Source organism: Triticum aestivum, chromosome 6A, assembly GCF_018294505.1.
Source record: "Triticum aestivum cultivar Chinese Spring chromosome 6A, IWGSC CS RefSeq v2.1, whole genome shotgun sequence".
Lineage (NCBI taxonomy): Eukaryota > Viridiplantae > Streptophyta > Magnoliopsida > Poales > Poaceae > Triticum > Triticum aestivum.
The window spans coordinates 71,425,521-71,440,004 of NC_057809.1; the positions used below are offsets into that span (position 1 = coordinate 71,425,521).

Consider the following 14,484-nt stretch of genomic DNA (forward strand, 5'->3'; position numbering starts at 1 on the left):
ACATTTATTAATTGTTAGTGTGTTAACGATGGAAGATATTTTGGTGCTATATTTTCTCCAAGTTAACGACAGAAGAAAATTGTATGAACATTTACTTGCTCTTTTTATTGATCAGTGAAATTCTTCTGAATTTTCGGAAGCTCCATAACTCTGCAACCAAAAGAGGCTCTCCGACCTTGCCGCTGATTCGCCTAACTGCTCCTGCTGCTCTTGGCTGCCTTCGGATGAAGCTACTGCTTGTGTGTTAGATTGGATGGATAAGCCAGAAAGCATTATTGACAACTAGGTGACGCCTTTGTGTTTTAAAGCAAGACTTCTCAAATATTATTTTGTGAATGTATAAAATTTGTATCTAATAAAATTGAGTAGGTTGACTTTTTCACTGATTGTGTAATATGACATATTGTTATTAGTAGTTTTTCAAGCTTTTCTATAATAACTGCTGTGTTACAATGAGTACTCAGAGTGCAAGAAAAACTGAAGCTTTTGGATGCCGTCAGCCATGGAGGGCGCTGGGCGCCTACAGGGGGGCCGGGGAATCCGGAGGAGGAGAGACCAAGAGGGCTGGAGGCGGAGGGGAGGGCCAAAGGCAGAGGGCAGGGGAGGGAGAGGCCGAGAGAGCCGGCCGGAGGGGAGGGGAGGGATGCTTGCCGCCGTCGCCTTCAACAGATTGGGGAATGGGGATACGTTTTCACGAGACGAGGAGCTCGGTTGGCGTGGCTACAGTTTGGGCTGGACTCAGTACATGGGCCAAATGGCAATGGACCAAGCCCAAAAAACAGTGCAAAACAATTAGAAATAAAATTTAATATTTAAAAAACTTCGCCATAAAATTGATTGATAAAAATTCGTGTTTTTCGGATGAAATGAAAGTGCGGAGCTGAAATAGGTAATGGCAAATATTGTTAGGATACGTCTAAATTTCATCATAGAAAAAGAAATACTTACTGTAATCTTATTGTTTAGAAAAACAGGGGCACGTGGAACAAGTTATATTTTATTTTTCGCCCGGTGCAACGCACGGGCATTTGTACTAGTCTCTCCCTAATAATAAAGCACGGATTGGGTCTCCGGGTTCACCGTCGCGGCGCTTTTACAAAAAGGTCCCTGTGGTTTTTATGCAATCAACCCGCGGTCCCTTTTTAAAGTGAAACCTTGAAAACGCTTCGTTTTTACAAAAAAAAACTCTATTAAACCAAACCAATCCTCTGCCTCCTCCCCTGCTCTTGCCATCGCCCGCAGAACACCACCCAATTCATCGCTCGCTCGCCGAGATGCAAGCGGCCGCGGCGGCCGGGAGTGGATGCGCGGGGGAGAAGTAGTTCGGGTCTGCGCCGCCGCCCTTTGCCTCCACCCCACCACCGTCCACGCCGCCGCCACCACCGCCGTCCGCGCCGCCGCCCTTTGCCGCCGCCGTCACCACCGCCGTCCGCGCAACCGCCCTTTGCCGCCGCCCACACCACCGTCTGCGCCGCCACCACCGCCGTCCTTGCGCCGTCCTTGTGCCGCCCTTTGCCTCCGCCCCCACCGCTGTCCAAGCCGCTCTTGGCGTCACCGGGGATCCCGGTCGCGCATTGAATCCATCGCAAAGGATCTCGAGGCCTGCCACCCCGCCCGGCGCACCCATCTAGAGGCACATGCTCTCCACGGATCCATTGGATCCCTTGCCGCCTCTCCTCCTCTGTGCTTCGCTGGAGAAGCCTTGGGCTTGCCCTGGATGCTAGATTCTGCGATTCCTCACCTGCAATATGGATTATGGAAGTGCATCTGCACCTGGGGCGCTAGCTGCTGATGGCCAGAGATAACCGCGATGTGTACGAGGTGAGAGAATTTTCCTCACTAGGTAGCAATCTACTTTGATTCTTTACCATCAAGCATCTCTTCATAATCAATTATGCTCAGTTTTTGACAGTCACACGACAACCCCTAGCAAGCCTTTCGTGGAAACATCGAGTATTGTTTAAGATTTGTTGTCCACGGGAAACTAATTAATGTATTTGGTGGATGTACAGGGCTACGTAGTGGTTGCAGTCTTGTATTAACAAGTGAACAATTTAGTGTTCATTGGCAACAAAAAGAAGTGAATAATACCATGCTATATTTAGTGTTGCTTCCTGGTCCTTGGTAGATGATGCATTCTTCTTCTGCATTGAAATTTGGAAATTGAATCTGCATAGTATTTGTCCGTATTTCTCCAAGATCTGAGCATACCATCTTAGGAACTTCTGAAACTTCCTGGTGGGACATAAGTTCAGGAGTGTAATTTATCTCAAGTGCGTACTGAACCTTAATAACAAGGGGATTCTGTTATTTCTTTCTCAATTTACTTGCATCTTCAGAAATCTGGTGTATAGAGCAGCATTGTTCAGTCTGCATGGTTATATTATTCTGAAGTTTCAAGGAACAAAAATGATGTATATTTGAAGACGTACGGGTTGGGAACAGAAATAATGTGATTTCGTGGAACAACATTAAATAGGCAGGAGGACAATGGATATTTTTGGGTCAGTATTTTCCAATTAGATACATATTTCAACTTGCAATTAGGAGGTTCTGAACCTCTCTTTTTTTTTTTTTCTTCATGCAATGAAAAAACCAGCACCACTGGTTTGTCACAGCCAGAGGTAAGTGCATGATTGTTTGGGTGATAGCCTTATAACTGTCACAGTTAATTGATGGTCTACATCCATGGTATGGCTGCGTAACGTTTATGATTTGTCTCATATTAGTCATTCACCATGTTCCTCTTACCATCGCCTTGACTGGAACGAAGGTGCTTACCATGGCTGAACATTTATTTAGCAATCTATTGCCGCTCGATATTGGCATGTTCCTTCCGCCACGGAGCATGATTTGCAAAGAATGGTGGAGTTGCTTGGTTGTTTCTATGAACTGGTGGAGGATGTAGAGGCTCATATTCATTCCGTGTCCAGGTCCGTACCTTGCATCAAATTCCAGCCCTTACGGCCACTCGGAGCGCTTTTCACTGTACAAACAGCATGCAGAGAAGCTAATGGAGTCTTGTTCAGGTTATCACTGCTTTTGCTCCAGCAAGGTATCCTTCTCCCTCTTTATTGACCTTTACGTTTGCCTGATTAGTGAAACATGAGTCACGTGATTCCAGTTACGCATGTATAACATAGGCTTTTTTGTTGGCTCGTATTAACATGGGAACTGAGTAAATTTCTCCAAATGTATTGGTTCGTATTAACCTGGGAACTGAGTAAATTTCTCCAAATGTATTCTTTTGGTTGCTTTGGGTAAAATGCTTGGTATTTTGTATTTTGTGTTCATATTAACACTTCTGCAAGTCATCACATGCCTTTAATATTTTAGAAAGTACAACGAGTCTTGCGAAGGGTCCTCGAGGAAGCTCAATATATAGATGACTATTCTCAGTGGAGATGATACCAGAGATGTTATTCTGAAGTAAGCTCCTGCACACCATTCTTTTGTAGTTCCTTCAGAAGAAATGATTCCATTCTTGTACTCGATACTGAAGAGTGGTTGCTGCTCATTCGTCTTAATTTAATATAATACCAGCGTGTGATCCTTGGACAAAAATAAGGAAGGTGAGCTCCTAAAAAAAGAAGGAGAGAATAACCTTTCAAAGATATTACGTGGGCTGAAATAAGGAAGGAGAGTTCCTTTAAAAAATGAGATAATAATATGTTGCGAAGGAATTATAATACGAGGGCATGATGAATATACATAAATAAGGAAGGAGAGTTTGACAAGAAAGAAATGCCTTTAAGATTTGAAAATTAGGGGGTCCTTTAGGGTCAGAATTATCGTACAAAAATTGTATCAAAAGTATTGTATGTGTAACTAACTAGGCGAAGGAATTATAATTCGTTATTTCTAATGTACTGGAGATGGTCTAACAGAACCCTTTTAGCGAGATTTTTTCCATGACAACTTACAAACAATGCCTTTAAGATTTGAAAATTAGGGGGCCTTTTAAGATCAGAATCATACGTACAAAAATCTTATCAAAAGCATTGTACCTGTAGCATGCTTCTTAATGTAGAATTGGGAAAAGATTTCCTCGCTTGCAAGTGTTGCAACGCTCTACAATGCCTTTAAGATTTGAAAATTAGGGGGCCTTTTAAGATCAGAATCGTACGTACAAAAATCTTATCAAAAGCATTGTACCTGTAGCATGCTTCTTAATGTAGAATTGGGAAAAGATTTCCTCGCTTGCAAGCGTTGCAACGCTCTGTAGCGTATCTGGGGACGAAGCCACGTAAATCTCTCCTCACCCTAATTAATTTCTCTCCCCTCATGAATTCAAGGGTGGACCCACACTAACTAATCACCCCTCTAATTCAACTGTGGGGCCCACACTAACTAATTTCACCCACCTGAATTCGCGTGAATTAGGCTCGCCCGTTGCGCGCCTTCCTGCCGTTGCCGGGTGGCATCATTCGGATGTTGTTGGGCCTTTCGATGGATACACCATTATATTTCCCGTTGCAACGCACGGGCATATGTGCTAGTAATAATAATAAAGCATGGATTGAGTCTCCGGGTTCACCGTCGCGGGTTTTTTGTGAAAAAGTTTTTTTGTTTTTTATTTATTGAACATGCAGTCCTTTCTTAAGTGAGAAAAACGTTTCGTTCAGGCTGTTTTCCAAAACCCCCCTGTCGTATCCAATATTCAACCTGCAGTTCTCAAGCACACAGAAGCACGGGCTCTCCTCACCTCCCGATCCCAGCCGCCAGGAGGCGACCGATCCCGGCGACGCTCGATCCGGTGCTGCGAGCTAGGGTTCAATCCGCCACCTCTCCGGCCTCCCCGTTGGTGGCGCACTGACGCTCCGGTCACCCCTCTTCTCCTCCCCTTCCCTCCTCTGCTCTTGCCCCCTTCTCCTCCACTCATTTTTTTCATCCGTCTCAATTCGCTCGATCTGCCCCTCCTGAGCGGCGGCTGCAGGCGACGTGGTGCCATGCCACTCCTCTCTCCTCAAGGCGCCTGTCACATCCCTAGCTTCAGGCATTGCTCTAGGTTAGCCTCATGTGAGCATCATGTTTAAATTCAAATGAAATTGAATTGAGGAATTTTCAAAGCCTCAGAAACCTCTAAAAACAACCAACAATTAAATCTTCTCAAATGAGTCCAAGAAAATGTTCCTGTTATTCCATGGAAATATTGGTGAGAGGTAAAATTTAAACCAATATTTCTGGAGTCACAGAGATATTTATTTTGGCCATTTGAATTAATCCAATAACTATTTTCTTTGGATTTATATTTAATATATATTAAATATGACTCCAAATAATTCTGGAAGTTTGTGAGTGGCTTTGTATATATTTTAGCAAACCACATAATAAACTACAGAATTTATTAAAATGGTTTAGTATTTTACTAAACTAAAACAAAACAGAACAAAATAGAAAACAGAAATATAAAACAGAAAGCAGAGAGAGAGAAGGAATCTCACCTGGGCTTACCTGGCGGCCCAAGTGGCCGGCCCAGCCCACCTCCTCCTCCTTTGTCCTCTTCCTCCTCTGCCAGGAGGACGAGCAGAGGCGAGGCGTGGCGCTCGCCGACGCTGCCTCGGCCACCTCCTGCTTCCCCCCCCCTAGCCACCTCCTGCTTCCTCCCTGGCCTCCCCAGCGACGCCCGGACGACGCCACGCGCCTCCCCGACCGCCCCTCACTCCCTCCCGAGCTCTCCCCCTCCTCTGTTTCTCTCTCCCTCTCGGACCCGAGCGGAGCCGCCGCCACCGACGAGCACCACCGCAGCCACCGTCTCCCCCTCGACCCCTCGCTGTGCTTGCGAGCTCCGCCACAACCCCCTCCACCTCCTCGTTGAGCTACGGACCTCCCGGACGTGCTGCAACGCCGCCACCATCGCCGTTTCCATCGCCGGCCGCCGAGGATCTTCATCGTCAATTCACCACCATCGTCGCGTCCCCGAGCCGGCTAACCACCCCTACGGCACCGCTGTGAGCTCCCACGCCTCCCCTCCCTCTTTTCTCCTTCGATTGCGCCCTGTAGCCTCGATTCCACCGGAGCCGCGAGCTCGGCTCCGCCGGCGATGTCGCCGCCGTCGTTGCAGGTCACCGAACTCGCGTCCGAGCACGCCCTCGAGCTCGTGGATCTCCCAGGAGCCCGCCCAGCCTCTCAGCTCGCTCGCTCGCTAAGCGTAGCCCCGTGCCCGTGCTGGCCCGAACTCCGGTCGCCGCCGCGGACCCCGTTCCGGTGAGCTCGAGCCACCTCAGCCCCTGCCGTTTGCACAAATGGATGCGGGCGACTCCCAGCTACGCGTAGCTGCCCTCCGCCGGCCATTTGGTCGCCGGAGGAGGAATTCCTACCCCCTCCGCCGTCTCGGGCTTCACCGGCGACGAGCCGCCGGCGTGTTAGCCTCGGCTGACCAGGGGTTTGACCTCCCCTAGGTCCATGACAGGTGGGCCCGGCCCCTGCTAACTTTGGTTAAGTTAATAACTACTTTTAGTTAAGCCACTGACCCACTGACAGTAGGCCCCACCCCTGGTCAAACCCCAGTCAGCGCTGGGTTTGACCGGGATTAACTCCTGTGACACTGACATATGGGTCCCACAGGTCAGGTTTGACCTGGAGGCGCCCAGTTGACCCTGCTGACGTCACTGTGACGTGGGGCTGACGCAATAAGTATTTTCTGGATTTAATTTAATTCAGAAAATTCCAGAAAATGCCTAAAACTTCTAAAAATCATAGAAAATTAACCGTAACTCCAAATTAAATAATTTATATATGAAAAATTATCAGAAAAATTCAAGGAATCCATCTGTACCATTTTCATGCATGTTAGAACAACTTATAGATGCTGTTTAGCACAAATCAATTAAATGGCATTTGAATAATCACATATGGAGTTTGAATTTGAATCTTGTATTCAAACCAACTTCATTTAATCTGTTGCTAGTTGCATTAGCCCAAAACACATTCATTTTGCCATGTCATGATCATGCATCATATTGTGCATTGCATTGATTGTGTTCCTTTCTGTGTTGCCGGTATTTGTCCCCTCTCGATAGGCGTGATACCGATGATGTGATCGTTGACACTGATGAAGACCCAATGTTATCTTCAGAAGTGCCAGGCAAGCAAAACCCCCTTGTTCATTCCGATACAATCCCACTCTCTCGCTCCTGCTCTCTTTTACTGCATTAGGACAACACCGATTCAACTGTTACATGCTGCGGTAGTTGAACCCCTTTATCCTCTGCATGACCTGTCATTGCCACAGTAAATAGATGAAACCCACTAGCATGAGTAGGAGTTGTTTGAGCCCTGTTGTGCCTACTCATTCATGCTTGTTTGTCATGCCTGCTACTGCTTAGAGTTGAGTCAGGTCTGATTCATCGGGAATGAATCAGAGGTGTGTGAACATGTCCTACTGTGTGTGAGCTAAGTGTGTGAACACGATTTGGTAAAAGGTGTCGGTGAGAGGCCATGTAGGAGTACATGGTGGGTTGTCTCATTGAAGCCGTCCTTAGGAACTGAGTTCTGTGTTTGTGATCCATGACTCAGCTACTACCATACATTGGGCCCTGAAATATGACCCCGCTCGACTTCTTATTCACCCTAGTCCTCTGTCCAGGAGTTGCAAGTAGTTTCTGGTGTTTGTAGCTTACTGGAGGCCGTGGACAGCGCTGACCGTAGGGGTGGGCTGTGATGCGGTAGGTACGTGGCACGGTGTACCGGATGCCCGTTTGGTATCTCGGGAACCCTGTTCACATCGTTTGGGGCTGTGAGCGAAACTCCGGCCGGATCTCCTCATGGATGGAACCCGAATAGGCGATAAACCTGGACTAGAGACTTGAGTGTTTAGGTAGGTCGTGGTCTACACCCACGTCGGCTTTCGCTTGAAGTCTGCCGAGCACATGTCGTGTGCAGACGCTAAGTGGTGGAAACATGTATGAAGAAGTACACCCCTGCAGGGTTAACATCATCTATTCGAATAGCTGTGTCCGCGGAAAAGGACTTCTGGGTTGCTTATATCAGTTCATAGACAAGTGAAAGTGGATACTCTAAAATACGCAAGATAAGCGTGAGTGCTATGGATGGCGTTCTCGTAGGGAGACGGGAGCGGATCCATAGTGGTGTATTGATATGGTGAATATGTGGACTCGTGTGCGCCACCTCAAAAGAGTTACTTGCAGTCGTAGTTCAGGATAGCCACCGAGTCAAAGCTGGCTTGCTGCAGTCAAACTCCACCACCCCTTTGTTGATAATGATGCATATGTAGTTAGTTCTGATGTAAGTCTTGCTGGGTACATTTGTACTCACGTTTGCCTATTTTATGTTTTTGCAGAGAGACTTCGGTCTCGCTAGTAGTTCCACGTGGACTTCGACGTTTAGCTTGTTACCTCAGCTACGATCTTGTGCCCCGGCAGGATCTGATAGATAGTCGGGCTTCTCAGCCTTTTTCATTTGTAGATGTCTGTACTCAGACATGATAGCTTCCGCTTGTGCTTTGACTTGTATGCTCTGATTGTTGGGTCATGAGACCCATGTTTGTAATGTCTCGCTCCTCGGAGCCTAATGAATAAATACTTGAGTCGTAGAGTCATTTTGTGATGCCATGTTGTATTGCACATATCGAGCATATTGTGTGTATGTTATTGAAATGCTTGGTATGTGTGGGATCTGACCATCTAGTTGTTTATCTTTAGTAGCCTCTCTTACCGGGAAATGTCTCCTAGTGTTTCCACTAAGCCATGGTAGCTTGCTACTGCTCCGGAACACTTAGGCTGGCCGGCATGTGTCCTTCTTCGTTCCTGTGTCTGTCCCTTCGGGGAAATGTCACGCTTTGAGTACCGGAGTCCTGTTAGCCCGCTACAGCCCGGTTCACCGGAGTCCTGCTAGCCCAGTGCTACAGCCTGGATTCACTCGCTGATGACCGACACGTTCGATGCTGGGTCATGGATGCCTGTCCCTGTAAGTCTGTGCCGCTTTGGGTTTACGACTAGCCATGTCAGCCCGGGCTCCTTATCATATGGATGCTAGCGACACTGTCATATACGTGTGCCAAAAGGCGCAAACGGTCCCGGGCAAAGGTAAGGCGACACCCGTGGGAATACCGTGCGTGAGGCCGCAAAGTGATATGAGGTGTTACATGCTAGATCGATGTGGCATTGAGTCGGGGTCCTGACAGCGTTGGTATCAGAGCTTGACTGCCTGTAGGATTACCAAGCCAAACTGGTCGAAGTTGAGTCTAGAAATTCTTTAGTTATATAAGGGAATTGATTGTGGGATGGAACGTAAGGCTCTTTTTACTCCTTATACCTCATGCCCTTCTGATCTGAGTCATCTTATCTTTCCTGCGGGGATTAAGAACTAGGCTATCTCTTCTTTCTATTAGGACCACGTGTTACTAATCAGTAGACTTATAAGATTGTTGGATTTAAGTCTCAGTTCAGTTCCTACTACTTCCGTATGATAATTGCTGATCTCGGAACCTTGATATTGTGCTTCTAAGTGGTTATGCCACCATTTTTGTGAATGTCTCAAATCTTTTCTGAGCATTTACAGTCGTTATGCTGTCCGAGTCATCCCAGGTTTCTAAATAGTTGGAAGCAATTTGCAAATTCTTTCCTCCCGTTTCGATGTTCCTTTGGGCCAGATTAACCAAACTAATCGGTGAGTTGAGGTACTTGATTGCCTTGACATATATGTTGGAGCTGGTATTATGACCCTAGGTGTCTTAGGGGATCATCTAGTAATTTAGTCATGATTTGTGTCCCAGTGTGATGATTCTGGCCTTTACTCTCGAAAGCATCCCGTGATGCTACTTAGTAATAGGTATTCTATTCCTGGGTTCTTGAACCCGAGATTCACTCTACCTACTTCATGTTGATAGTAATTGCTAGTTCCTTTAGGATATTAGTAACCTTTGCGATAGTTCTTGAAGTCCGTGGTATCTTCTTCTTCCAAATACCATGAACTACTTATGGCAGATGTTTATTGGATCAAAAAAAAATCACAATTAGAGTACTCTTGAGGAGTTCTCCATTCATAAATCGTGACTCTGCCAGTTCTACCTTTCCGCATGGGTTATCCGGAAGAAATATGTTGAACTTGGTTCGACATACTAATCTATGCATCCACAACTCAGAAAGTTATATGTTCCTTTGAGTTGTCTCTCTTTAGTTGCATTCTGACCCTCGTCTATCAATTGATAGTCAAGAGTATGCATGCGTTCGTTCATCGATGCCTATGACTCTTGTGGTCTGTCAAGCCATTCTATTCCAGAATGACTAGGAGAAACAAACTCCAGTACGTCATCCATATCTAGGATTGGGTCAAAGTAGTTGTATTCCGCAGATCAAATGCCAATCCAGCTTTTGGTTCTGCTCTACCTTGGAGTATTACATATTTTATATCGAGATTGTTATAGGAATTGCACACCATCCCATGAACTCTTGGTACAGTGATACTTCTTGCCATCACTGTTCATTCCTCGGCCCTCGTGTTGATGCAACCGGAATACCGACAAATGAATTGTGATGTGTGAAATCAATACTGCTAGCAACTCTGTTTCTTGGTAGTTAAAGGATAATAATTTCATTCTTAGTATGTTGGTTTTCGAATCATCCTTCTAAGACTGATCGTGCTACCTAGTCCTTATTTCGGTGCACCCTTCGATTGATGAGTTAGGATCTTGTCAAGTCCTCACTCATTTGATCATATCGTCTTGCCCTCAAAAGCAAGATTGTTCTCGAGCTTAGTAACATACCGGTGGTTCGTGACTTTCCAAATATCTTCTTGGAGGTGTTACCGGGTTGTCACCTGACCGCTATGTTGAGTTCGTGATCAAGTTGGTTTCTTGTGAACCACCTTCTCTCCAAGAATCGGTGTTAGATATCCTTGAGCTAGTTGGTTAAGCTAGACAACAACTTGGAGAGTTGGAAGATAAAAGCTTGTCTGACTTAGTTCGTTCCAAAGGGATATTCTTGTGTAGTGTGTGTTGAAGAAAGATGATATCTTCATCGATTGGTCCTTGTGATCAGATGCTGGACCTATTGTCTTATCAATCCTTTGATTTGAGTGTGGGCTATCGTCAAATCAAATCAGTACCAACGATGCTCGTAATGTTGTCTTATTCGTGGTTGATCCCTCGAGCATACACCATTACATCTTTAGTCTGACCAGTGCTATCACCGTGTTCACTTAACTATGGAATTCCTTTTAAAAGGAAACCCAGATGAATTGTTGTTGTGCCCATTGACAACATCCTTGTCTTCTCCATAATTTTGCTGAACATTAAGCTAGTGTTGGAAACTTTTGAAAGCATTTGCTCATGCTAGCTCATGAAGCATATGTTCGGATGTAAGAAGTGACTTCCTCTAGTTCATGTGCATTTGATGCAAGTTGCCGCTGTGGACTCGAGAAAGTCAATGTTGTTTCCTTTGGAATCATCCCAAGTCAGTCATGCATACGTGCGAAGTATTCTGTGGTCTGGAGACTTGCAACCTTCATTCCATATGCGTATCCTAGCACACCAAGCCACTGACAGATTTGTTCAAGGAGAAGGAGTTTCTTCATAAGAGCTAATCCGGACTTATGAAAGAACTTCGATATCCTCGCTGATGGTTCCCAACCAGAACTCGGTAGTGTTTTATTGTAAGACTACCATGTGGGCATGCTTGTCTGGGACAACGTGTTCACATGTTTGTAGCAGAACCAGCTCATGTTTTGGAGCTTGCTATCGTAGTTCATCTCCCGAGAATCCCGCAACGTCATCTCGTCGATTTGTGTTGCAAACTTTCTTTTTTCTTCCTAGACTCGATGAGTCTGGAATATCCTGACACCAACCAGATCTGAATCTCAGGCAGATATGATGGTTGGAACATTTTCCCAAGAACTATAATACTGATCCCTCGATAACTGGTAAAGTGGATGTCGTGGCCAGCACCACCCAGCCGAAGGACCTATTATTGTGGTATCTTGATTGAAGAAGTTGGCCACCTCCCCATAAGGATTTCGTAGGATTTACCTCCGTAACTGTTCTTTATGGATTCAATTGTTCCCGAAGTCCGACCTTTACTTGATGTTCTAGATACCAAACCATATTTATGAATGGGTTACACTAGCACATCAAGGAGAACATTAAAAGCGGAGTGCTAAATGTCTCTCGGTCGATCATCCAGATTTTGTTCCTTGGCTTCGCTAAGGTGTAATCCGAGAAGGTGTTATCTTCCTTTGCATCTGCATCATCCATCATCATTCATCGTGGTAGCAAGTTGTGTTGCCAGGATCCTTGACACGGATGTGGTAAAACCTTGATGAATATGGAAATGCTCAAGTTCTTGAGAGCACGCACAAGCGCTACGTGTTATCATCGGCACTAGCTGGGATTGCCCCAGATTTCCTCGGTTATGCTATAACCACTCCAACAGTGAATTCACTCTCTATTGTTGGGTTCTTCACCAGTTACCAGAATCATTCCCAGCATTTGCATTTTGTTTCCAGCTTGCACCGCCAATGTGCCATTCTACCATGGGTCTCTTCCATTTCCGGTGATAAGCAAAATTCATCCATTACGTTGTCTTCAACAAGGTAATCCACATCATCCAAGTCTGAGTATGCCATTCTACTGACCCCCTCCAAACGATCGCTCGAGAATTGTCTTAGGCTGGTTTAAAGAGTTTCAATGATCTTTAAATCAAAAGTAATTCTTTTTGCCACTTAAGGGGATGTATCTTCGAGTCACCTTCCCTAAGGTGTATCGTTATGGTATCATGGCAATTCAACTCCTCGCTACGTTGACAACCGATTACCACCTTAAGCGTGAAGTTGTTGTCTACCTAGTAAACTCTCGTCATCTGTCTCACTCCATTTCTTCAGATCTGTGCTTCGTCTCCCAGCTCAAGAGATGTTGCTATGTCTCATTCTGTGAGTTGTTCGATCTTCGAGAAGATCGACCCTTCTAGAGTCTCCTTCTTCCCTCCATGTCATGTGACAGGATTTCTCAGAGCAAGACCTCGAGTCAAAGATGGTGAATGAATCAACGTTCAACTGAAGTGCACCCTCGATCGTGAAGATTGTACTAGTTTGCGTTTCCCCTTCATCCTACCCTACGCTTGAATCTCGAGACGAGATTCTTGTTTAGTGGGGGTGAGTTGTCACATCCCTAGCTTCAGGCATTGCTCTAGGTTAGCCTCATGTGAGCATCATGTTTAAATTCAAATGAAATTGAATTGAGGAATTTTCAAAGCCTTAGAAACCTCTAAAAACAACCAACAATTAAATCTTCTCAAATGAGTCCAAGAAAATGTTCCTGTTATTCCATGGAAATATTGGTGAGAGGTAAAATTTAAACCAATATTTCTGGAGTCACAGAGATATTTATTTTGGCCATTTGAATTAATCCAATAACTATTTTCTTTGGATTTATATTTAATATATATTAAATATGACTCCAAATAATTCTGGAAGTTTGTGAGTGGCTTTGTATATATTTTAGCAAACCACATAATAAACTACAGAATTTATTAAAATGGTTTAGTATTTTACTAAACTAAAACAAAACAGAACAAAATAGAAAACAGAAATATAAAACAGAAAGCAGAGAGAGAGAAGGAATCTCACCTGGGCTTACCTGGCGGCCCAAGTGGCCGGCCCAGCCCACCTCCTCCTCCTTTGTCCTCTTCCTCCTCTGCCAGGAGGACGAGCAGAGGCGAGGCGTGGCGCTCGCCGACGCTGCCTCGGCCACCTCCTGCTTCCCCCCCCCCTAGCCACCTCCTGCTTCCTCCCTGGCCTCCCCAGCGACGCCCGGACGACGCCACGCGCCTCCCCGACCGCCCCTCACTCCCTCCCAAGCTCTCCCCCTCCTCTGTTTCTCTCTCCCTCTCGGACCCGAGCGGAGCCGCCGCCACCGACGAGCACCACCGCAGCCACCGTCTCCCCCTCGACCCCTCGCTGTGCTTGCGAGCTCCGCCACAACCCCCTCCACCTCCTCGTTGAGCTACGGACCTCCCGGACGTGCTGCAACGCCGCCACCATCGCTGTTTCCATCGCCGGCCGCCGAGGATCTTCATCGTCAATTCACCACCATCGTCGCGTCCCCGAGCCGGCTAACCACCCCTACGGCACCGCTGTGAGCTCCCACGCCTCCCCTCCCTCTTTTCTCCTTCGATTGCGCCCTGTAGCCTCGATTCCACCGGAGCCGCGAGCTCGGCTCCGCCGGCGATGTCGCCGCCGTCGTTGCAGGTCACCGAACTCGCGTCCGAGCACGCCCTCGAGCTCGTGGATCTCCCAGGAGCCCGCCCAGCCTCTCAGCTCGCTCGCTCGCTAAGCGTAGCCCCGTGCCCGTGCTGGCCCGAACTCCGGTCGCCGCCGCGGACCCCGTTCCGGTGAGCTCGAGCCACCTCAGCCCCTGCCGTTTGCACAAATGGATGCGGGCGACTCCCAGCTACGCGTAGCTGCCCTCCGCCGGCCATTTGGTCGCCGGAGGAGGAATTCCTACCCCCTCCGCCGTCTCGGGCTTCACCG

The 14,484-nt window shown here is 46.8% G+C and overlaps 1 long non-coding RNA gene across 1 annotated transcript; it reads left to right on the forward strand.

The window, feature by feature from the left end:
- Positions 1–1,526: 1,526 nt before the first annotated feature.
- LOC123130310 (uncharacterized) lies at positions 1,527–3,534 on the forward strand. The gene is made up of 3 exons (XR_006463800.1): positions 1,527–1,821; positions 2,934–3,055; positions 3,337–3,534. It is a non-coding gene; the product is annotated as an uncharacterized lncRNA (long non-coding RNA).
- Positions 3,535–14,484: the final 10,950 nt, after the last annotated feature.